This window comes from Rattus norvegicus, chromosome 15, assembly GCF_021556685.1.
Source record: "Rattus norvegicus strain SHRSP/BbbUtx chromosome 15, alternate assembly SHRSP_T2T, whole genome shotgun sequence".
Lineage (NCBI taxonomy): Eukaryota > Metazoa > Chordata > Mammalia > Rodentia > Muridae > Rattus > Rattus norvegicus.
The window spans coordinates 82,176,446-82,183,650 of NC_141548.1; the positions used below are offsets into that span (position 1 = coordinate 82,176,446).

The window sequence follows — 7,205 nt, forward strand, 5'->3', positions numbered from 1 at the left end:
TCCTTCTAAATCTAGCCACTGCATAACATTACCCAGGCCATCACTTTTAGAAGGAAACAGCAAAGCACCTAGGGCATCAGAAGGACGCAACAGAGAAAGGCACCATCAACATGCAGGGCTGCACTCTTGCAATCTCCCAGCTTCCTCCTCTCTTGGCAAATGTAGTTCTTTTATTTTCTTTTTTGTGTAGGCAGATAACATTTCAGATAACACTCCAGAGATTAATTATCATGAATTATCCCAATTCAGTTTTTACTGCTATGTTTTTTATTATTTTAGAGTTAAATATTGGCTTAGTTACAAATCTATAAACTCTCACCAGAATTTTTATGTAACTTACCAGCAAGACTGGTAAACAGATAATTCAGTCCTCCTGGGTACTTAAGAAAATTATAATTATCTCTCTGTGTCTGAAGAAATTAATTGTCAATTATTTGTTGAGTTCAGAGGGATCCAGTGTCCTGATTGATCAGTTTGGGAAACATTATTCGTCTTTGTGTACTCAATGCCTAACATGGTTCCTTAAATCAGTCAAAGAGATTCTTAGTAATCGCCTGTGAATCAATTAGTTTCCATTCAAAGTATCTTTTGAAAGTCTGTAAATCTCTAACCAGGAGTGGTCATATGCCTACTTATTTCCACAACTGCAACAGAATATAATATATTCATGTAAAAGATTAGCACAGCTAAATTATTTCTTGGCATTTGCAAGCCACTTGGAAGGTCTTGCCGTTGGTTCTGTTGCTATTCATCTTAAAAACTCTGTGGAAAAAGGAACGTTGGGAATATACTCGGGGGAAAACCCAAGTGTAAGGATATAAATCCTCCAAAATTTTCCATTGACTTTCAGACAAATATAAAAGAAATAGGGGGAAATGCTCTATTCTACCGTATAACACAAACCTATCATGAGCAAATAATATGAGCAGGGGAAAAAGACTGCATTGACTGTGTTTCCATGGTTCACTTAGCCAATCATTTGCCTCTGAGTTTTCTACTAGACACCTAACATAGCAACAACAGTAAAGAATACTGGGTGGCTAACTGGTGTACCAGTTAACTGCTGGAGTCACCAATGACCAGAACTGCATACAAAAAGTTCTCTTAAGTTGATATTTCAACAACAACAAAAAAACCCATATCTTAGGGGTCAGAAAAAATCATTATCTTTTATGCTACAGTTTAGGACTTAAAAAAATTAAAATTACACACAGAAGGGTTTGTGGTGATGATGTCAGATCTCTAAAAGCTAACCCCAAGTAGGATCCAGTTACAAAGCTTGGCAATTTGTTTGATCCTTTAGAAAGTATTTACTAAAATGTTTGTGCATATAATCATATGCGGAGAAAAGTGAGCAGGTGAGGTATCCGTGCGGAGGGCATTTATAGCCGCCAAAAGTACTCATCTGACCTTCTGAAGAATACACATGACCATTATAGCATGATTAAGAGAATTAAACATAGACAGTATGAAATGGTGAATTCCAAAACCAACCTTGCCCATAATTACACCCAAGAACATTCCAGACCCTTCATGCTCTTCTCCTTACCTAGCCATTAGAGGCCTGAGCTAAGAGCTTAGTCACCCAGATCTAATCCTGCTTTCTCACTGAATAGGAAGGGAGAGGAGCAAGAAAGGAGATAAGGGCCACAAAGTACCGTGGGCTTCAGTGTCAGGCAGACCTTACTCTGAACACTGACTTTCCTACTAGCTCTATCATGGTGAGTCTTGAAGTCTTGAAGTCCTTAGTCTTGCAGTAGAGTTAAGAATACTGATTTTATAGATTTTTTTTTAGAAGATTAAGGAAATACAGCACAGGAAGACCTAGAAAATTGGAGAAGCCTGACTTAGTACTGTGAGTGTTGTTCAATATGCATGGCAACCATGGCTCAGTCAGTCTGGTTAACATGTCATTCATTTATCTGAACAGTAGTCACTGAGAACTTCTGTGGACATTTAATTTGCATATTAAATGCCATCCATAGGCTCAGGTATTTGAACACACAGACCCTAGTTCGTGCTGTTGTTTCAAAAGGTTATAGACTTGCTAGAAGTGGGTCACAATGGGGTTGGCCGCTAAGTCCTGAGGTTTAATCCTCAGCCCCACTTCCTAGCCATTCTTTGCTTCCTGTGTGAGGATACAATAGGACCATTTGTCTCAAGGCCCTGCTGCTGTGCCTTCCCTGCCATGACAGACTGTGTGCTTTCAAACTGTAAGCCGAGATTCAACACATTGCCCCTTAATTTACTTCTTGTCAGGTAAACTACTGTGGAAACTACTGTGGGCTTATAACGTAAGCCACACAGAGTGTTCAATGCTGAAATGGGATTCAGAATATTCCTAAGGTGGGTACAGAGGTAGAAAGGAAATACAAATTAAGAAAAGTATACTATTTTGTTCAACGACAAGGTTTATCTTTTTTAAGAAAGGGATTCAGCCAATAATTAATTACGAAGGTTAAGGGAGAGCAGGAGAGAAAAAGAATAGCTACATCATCGGGTGGGCATAGACTTCTCACTAGGAAGTTACTTGGAATACTGTACCAGACCTAGTCAAATGCTCCTGCTCCTACAGGATGAATGGTGAAAAAAACTCTGTAAAGGGAAGAAACAAGCAACAGGATCTCCACTCCACACACAGTCTCCTCAGTGTCAACTTCTCCCCAGCCATTGGCATGTGAACCCAGGCCTGAGGTTGCTCAGACACTCCACAAGGAGAGCAGAAAGGGGGAAAAGCTAACAGCCGTGGCCGCTGCCCCTTCCTTGTAATGCAAAAGCATCTTTTCAGTTTCACTTTCTCTCTTTCATCTCCACTGGGATTTCTTTACAGAGAAAAGTCTTGTTGAGATAAAAAAGTATAAATCTATCCCAACATAGCCAGGAATCCAACTTTTTAAACGTTTCTTCATGGGGTGTGTGTGTGTGTGTGTGTGTGTGTGTGTGTGTGTGTGTGTGTGTGTCTGTGTGTGTGTCTGTGTCAGTGTCTGTGTGTCTGTGTTGTGTGTGTGAATGTATCTGTGTCTCTCTCTCTCTGTGTATGTTTATGTGTGTATGTGTGTATGTGTGTCTCTGTGTGTCTCTGTGTGTGTATTTTATGTACCTCTCTGCATATGTGTATTTATCCTGTGTCAGTGTCTCTCTGTGTCTCTTTGTGTGTATGTATATGTGTGTGTGTCGCTCTGTGGTCATGAATGTGTGGATACTATCATATGTGTATGTGTATGTGGAGGCTAAAGGAATGCATCCATTTTATTTCCTTGAGACAGGCTGTCTTACTGAACTGGAAGTTACCATTTCACCTAGACTGGCTGACTAGGGAGCTCCTGGGCCTAACTGTTTTTGCCCCCAGTGCTGGAGTTACAGGCACATACAGTCGGCCTTGTCTGTTTACATGGGTGCTTGGATCGAACAAAGGTTCTCCTGCTTACACAGTGAAGAATCCAAAGAGTCCAAAGTTTCCTTTGTAAGAGTTATGATCCAATGCTATAAGAAACTATAGACTGTATCAGCCAGTGCAACTTTACTGTGAATTAACACACTGTATTCTCCATAATTCTTTCAGCCAGCATGTGACACAAAAGCTTTCTTTAGAGAGAATAGGCTTCATTTCTTCCGTATACAACCTGAAGCTGGAGAATCTCATTGCGGTGAATACAATAGTCACCGTCAAAGATATTTGTGCTCCAATCCATTGAACCTGCGAATAAGCTACTTCAAACGGCAAAAGCAATTTTTGCAGATATGACTTTGAGAATGGGGAGACTATCCTAAATGATACACTTGGACTCTAAGGTTGTTTGAGTACTTAAAAGTGGAGAAGCTTTTTCAGATGTGAGAAGAAAAAGAAAAGCAATAGTTGGGTAAGGGAAAGGAGGTGCTGTATCAGTGCACTTGGAGACTGGGAGGAAAGCTGAGGGTCAAATTAGGTGCCAGTCTTCAGAAACTGGGAAAAGCAAGAAAATGAATGACCCTGAAATCTTCGCAGGGATACAGTTATGCCAACTCCTTGACTTTATGCCAGCAAGTCATCATTTAAATAAACAAACAAATGAGGCAAAATTGGTTGGATAAGAACTAGAAGAATTAGGCAACAGAGGACAAGGAAGTAAGGCCATTAGGCAGGGATGGAGACAAGTCGATGCAGAGAAGTGGAATATGAGTGATTCAGTGCCCTCGATTGGCCCAGAGTTTTCCGAATATGAGCATCACGATGCTGCCAGTGGGCAACAGTAGAAGCTGGGGTTGCAACCCTTCTCGTGCATGGGGTATCAGCTTCCTGTGTTATTCTTCTTATTTACCCCACATTAGCATCGCAGTTCCTCATGCCGCAATAGACTGTGAGACCCTATGAATATCCAAGCGTCATGACATCCCTGGATTCACTTGCTGTACAACAAGTAAGGGGCCCTTCCCATCTGTCTGCTCAGCCTATCATGTACTGGAGGCTCTACTGTGCTCCTATCCGGGTGTTACAGATAATGCAGCTCACTGTGAAACAGGAAATGTATTCTCTCATCTTTTGTAGTCAAGGGAATTGATTTTTTTTTGTTACTAGCTAAATGATTTATTAAAGTTCATTTTGCTTTGTTCATTGGATTAACCTTACATTTCAGATAGGTGTACCAGAGGAACTTAACTCTGAGCAAGATTATGGAACAAGGGTGAGAGAGTCAAAACATTCAAGTAGTCACCAGAGAAGAAATAGAAAAATATTGGGTTTTATTCAGTGAATCTGCCCGATATACAAAGTCCTGACAATTGCAAGGAAATTGACCCTAAGCGCATCCAAAGTCCAGTGGATTGGAGCAGCCAAAGGTCACTTATAAAAAGAAAGGGTGGAGAAGGACTAAACACTGGGATTAATGACTTTAAGTTTAAAAGTTTGGGGGTTTAGAGTTTTTCCCCTTTGATTTCCTTAAATACCTTCTTTCCCCAGCAGGCTCATCTGAAAGCGGGTGGAATCTCGACAAATCCTGTTGTGTTTCATGGTTTTCAATATCTCTCCTTCTTTCCTCCCAAGACATATCTTCACACTGATGAAATCAGACAAAAAAGATTTATGAGCCTCAGTTCTTAAGAGGGCCAGCTTGTCAACGGGGTATAAAGGCTTCCTCTTTCATCTGCTTCCTCCTTCAGATGTCTGCCCCTCCTCGACTGACAAGGAAGCCCCTGATAGACCATTAAAACATGCCCATGTGACAGTCAGATTTGTACATGAGAACTGAGATTACTGCTGTTTCCTTCTCCATTCTTTTTCTCCTTTTCGCTGTCTTCAGATTGGTGTCCTCTATTTGCCCTCGGACAGAGAACTTGATCTCTCCCTTCATTCAACTCTTGTTCTGTGTCTCTTCTAATACCCCGAGGCTGGCCAGGACTTCCGGAACTGCTCCTCCCTTCGCTTCCTAGACAGGACTTGATATTCTGGCTTCCCAGCCAAAGACCCGCCTGGTCCAAGTTTCAGTCTCCTCTCCTCGGCACGTGACAGGCTGCATAGGCTAGGACATCTCTGCTCCCTGAATCCTCCTGTGGAAACTAATGGGGAAGTGTTCATCACTCAGAGACCTTTTCTTTCTTTTAAGAAAGTTCTCTCCTTAAACACAAAACATAAAACGGTGATGGCCAAAGGCTGATTAGAGAATGAAGGAAGTTAGTGCTCAGTGAGTCTGAGAACCACAGGACGCTGTTCACAATGGTGTGGATGCGCTTCACAGAACTGAACTGAGGGGTGTGGACCATTTCAGGAGAAATCGCACCAGCAGACCCGATGAGTGGAATGCACATGCTTCATCCTATCTTTCTGCTCCAAAAATCCATTTAATATTTTTGTCCTTGGACAGAGGACATATCATATCACATTCTAAATTGATAAGAACAGATAATCCACCTGATCCCAGCCAAAAGGCCAAGAAGTCAAGTATGTATGTTATTTTTCCAAAAGCTAACTTAAGACATTGTGCTGTCCTGTGCTCTGCTCTTCTTCGTCCCTCTTCTGGATTTATGTTGGCTGCTAAGCTTACTGGTACTTCTTAACTGTCTTAATGCTACTAGTTGGGCGAGGTAGTGTTTGCCTTTAATCCTAGCACTTGGTAGAGGCAGGTGGGTCTCTGAGCCTGAGGCCAGCCTGGTCTACAATGTGAGTTCTAGGACAACCAGGGCTACCCAGAAAGACCCTGCCTCAAAAAGGAAATTAAACAGCCAAAAGGAAAAAGAAGAAGTACTATGATTGCACCTGTCTTTTGGTTGCTGGAATCATGATGATTTTCTACCTCAGAAGTCTCACCTAGCCCTTTGAAGGTTCACAGTCCGTGAGTCATTGCTGAATATCAACTATATACTGCTAAACAGTGTCAGTAATCTAAGGCTGAATCATGGGCAAGCCATTTCCTATTGACATTTATACTTGTAAACAATAACAAGAGATCGACCATTTACTAAGGCCCTTCTTGCTAGGAGCTGTACTATTGTAAATACATTATTTATTTCATTGACTTAACAATTGGACAATGCAAGTCATTTTTCTCTAGCCTTTGGCAGTGATACAATGATTTAAAAAACGTGGATTAAGCTCCATTAGAACTGGGATTGGTGTCTGCTGAGGCCTCTGTGCCAAGCAGGGTGCTGAGGAATGCTTCACATAGCAGCCCGTCTTCAGTTTAAAGATAAGGGGATTGAAGATCAGCCAGGTTTAAAGAACTGACAGAAACCTTAGCTTATAAGACACTGGAGACAGTATTTGATGCCAAGGTTTAGTGGATCAAGGCTGTGTGAATCTTTCTGGCACCCTATATTGCTCGTCTAGATAGCTGTAACACAACTTGGACCGTATTTAGTGAATAGGAACTCAGAATATAATAGTGTTGGAGAAAAGGAGAGATGGAGCTCTGTGTGGATCTGATCTAGTATGAAGAGAAATGTCGCGCGCCCAATGTCCCGCCAGCAAGAACGACACGCGGCAACAGGATTCTTCTGCGAACAAGCCTTTATAGTGTTACAGCTCTCTTAGTGTTACAGCTCTCTTAGTGTTACAGCTCTCTTGAACAGGGACAGGGGACAAGCCTGCACATGCGCAGTAAGTTGTCGACATCCAGCCTTGTCTGGATGTCGGCGCCATCTTTGTTTCGCCACGCCGCTCTCTACAGAGAAAGAGGCAAGAGGGACAAGGAAAACAAAGGTTCACAGAGGATGCTTCTGTGTGTGGTGAGCAA

At 41.9% G+C, this 7,205-nt stretch overlaps 1 non-coding gene across 1 annotated transcript; it reads right to left on the reverse strand.

The window, feature by feature from the left end:
• Positions 1 to 5,722: 5,722 nt before the first annotated feature.
• On the reverse strand, positions 5,723 to 5,914 carry LOC120097267 (U2 spliceosomal RNA). Its single transcript, XR_015639251.1, has one exon. It is a non-coding gene; the product is annotated as a U2 spliceosomal RNA (small nuclear RNA).
• Between the last annotated feature and the right edge of the window lie 1,291 nt (positions 5,915 to 7,205).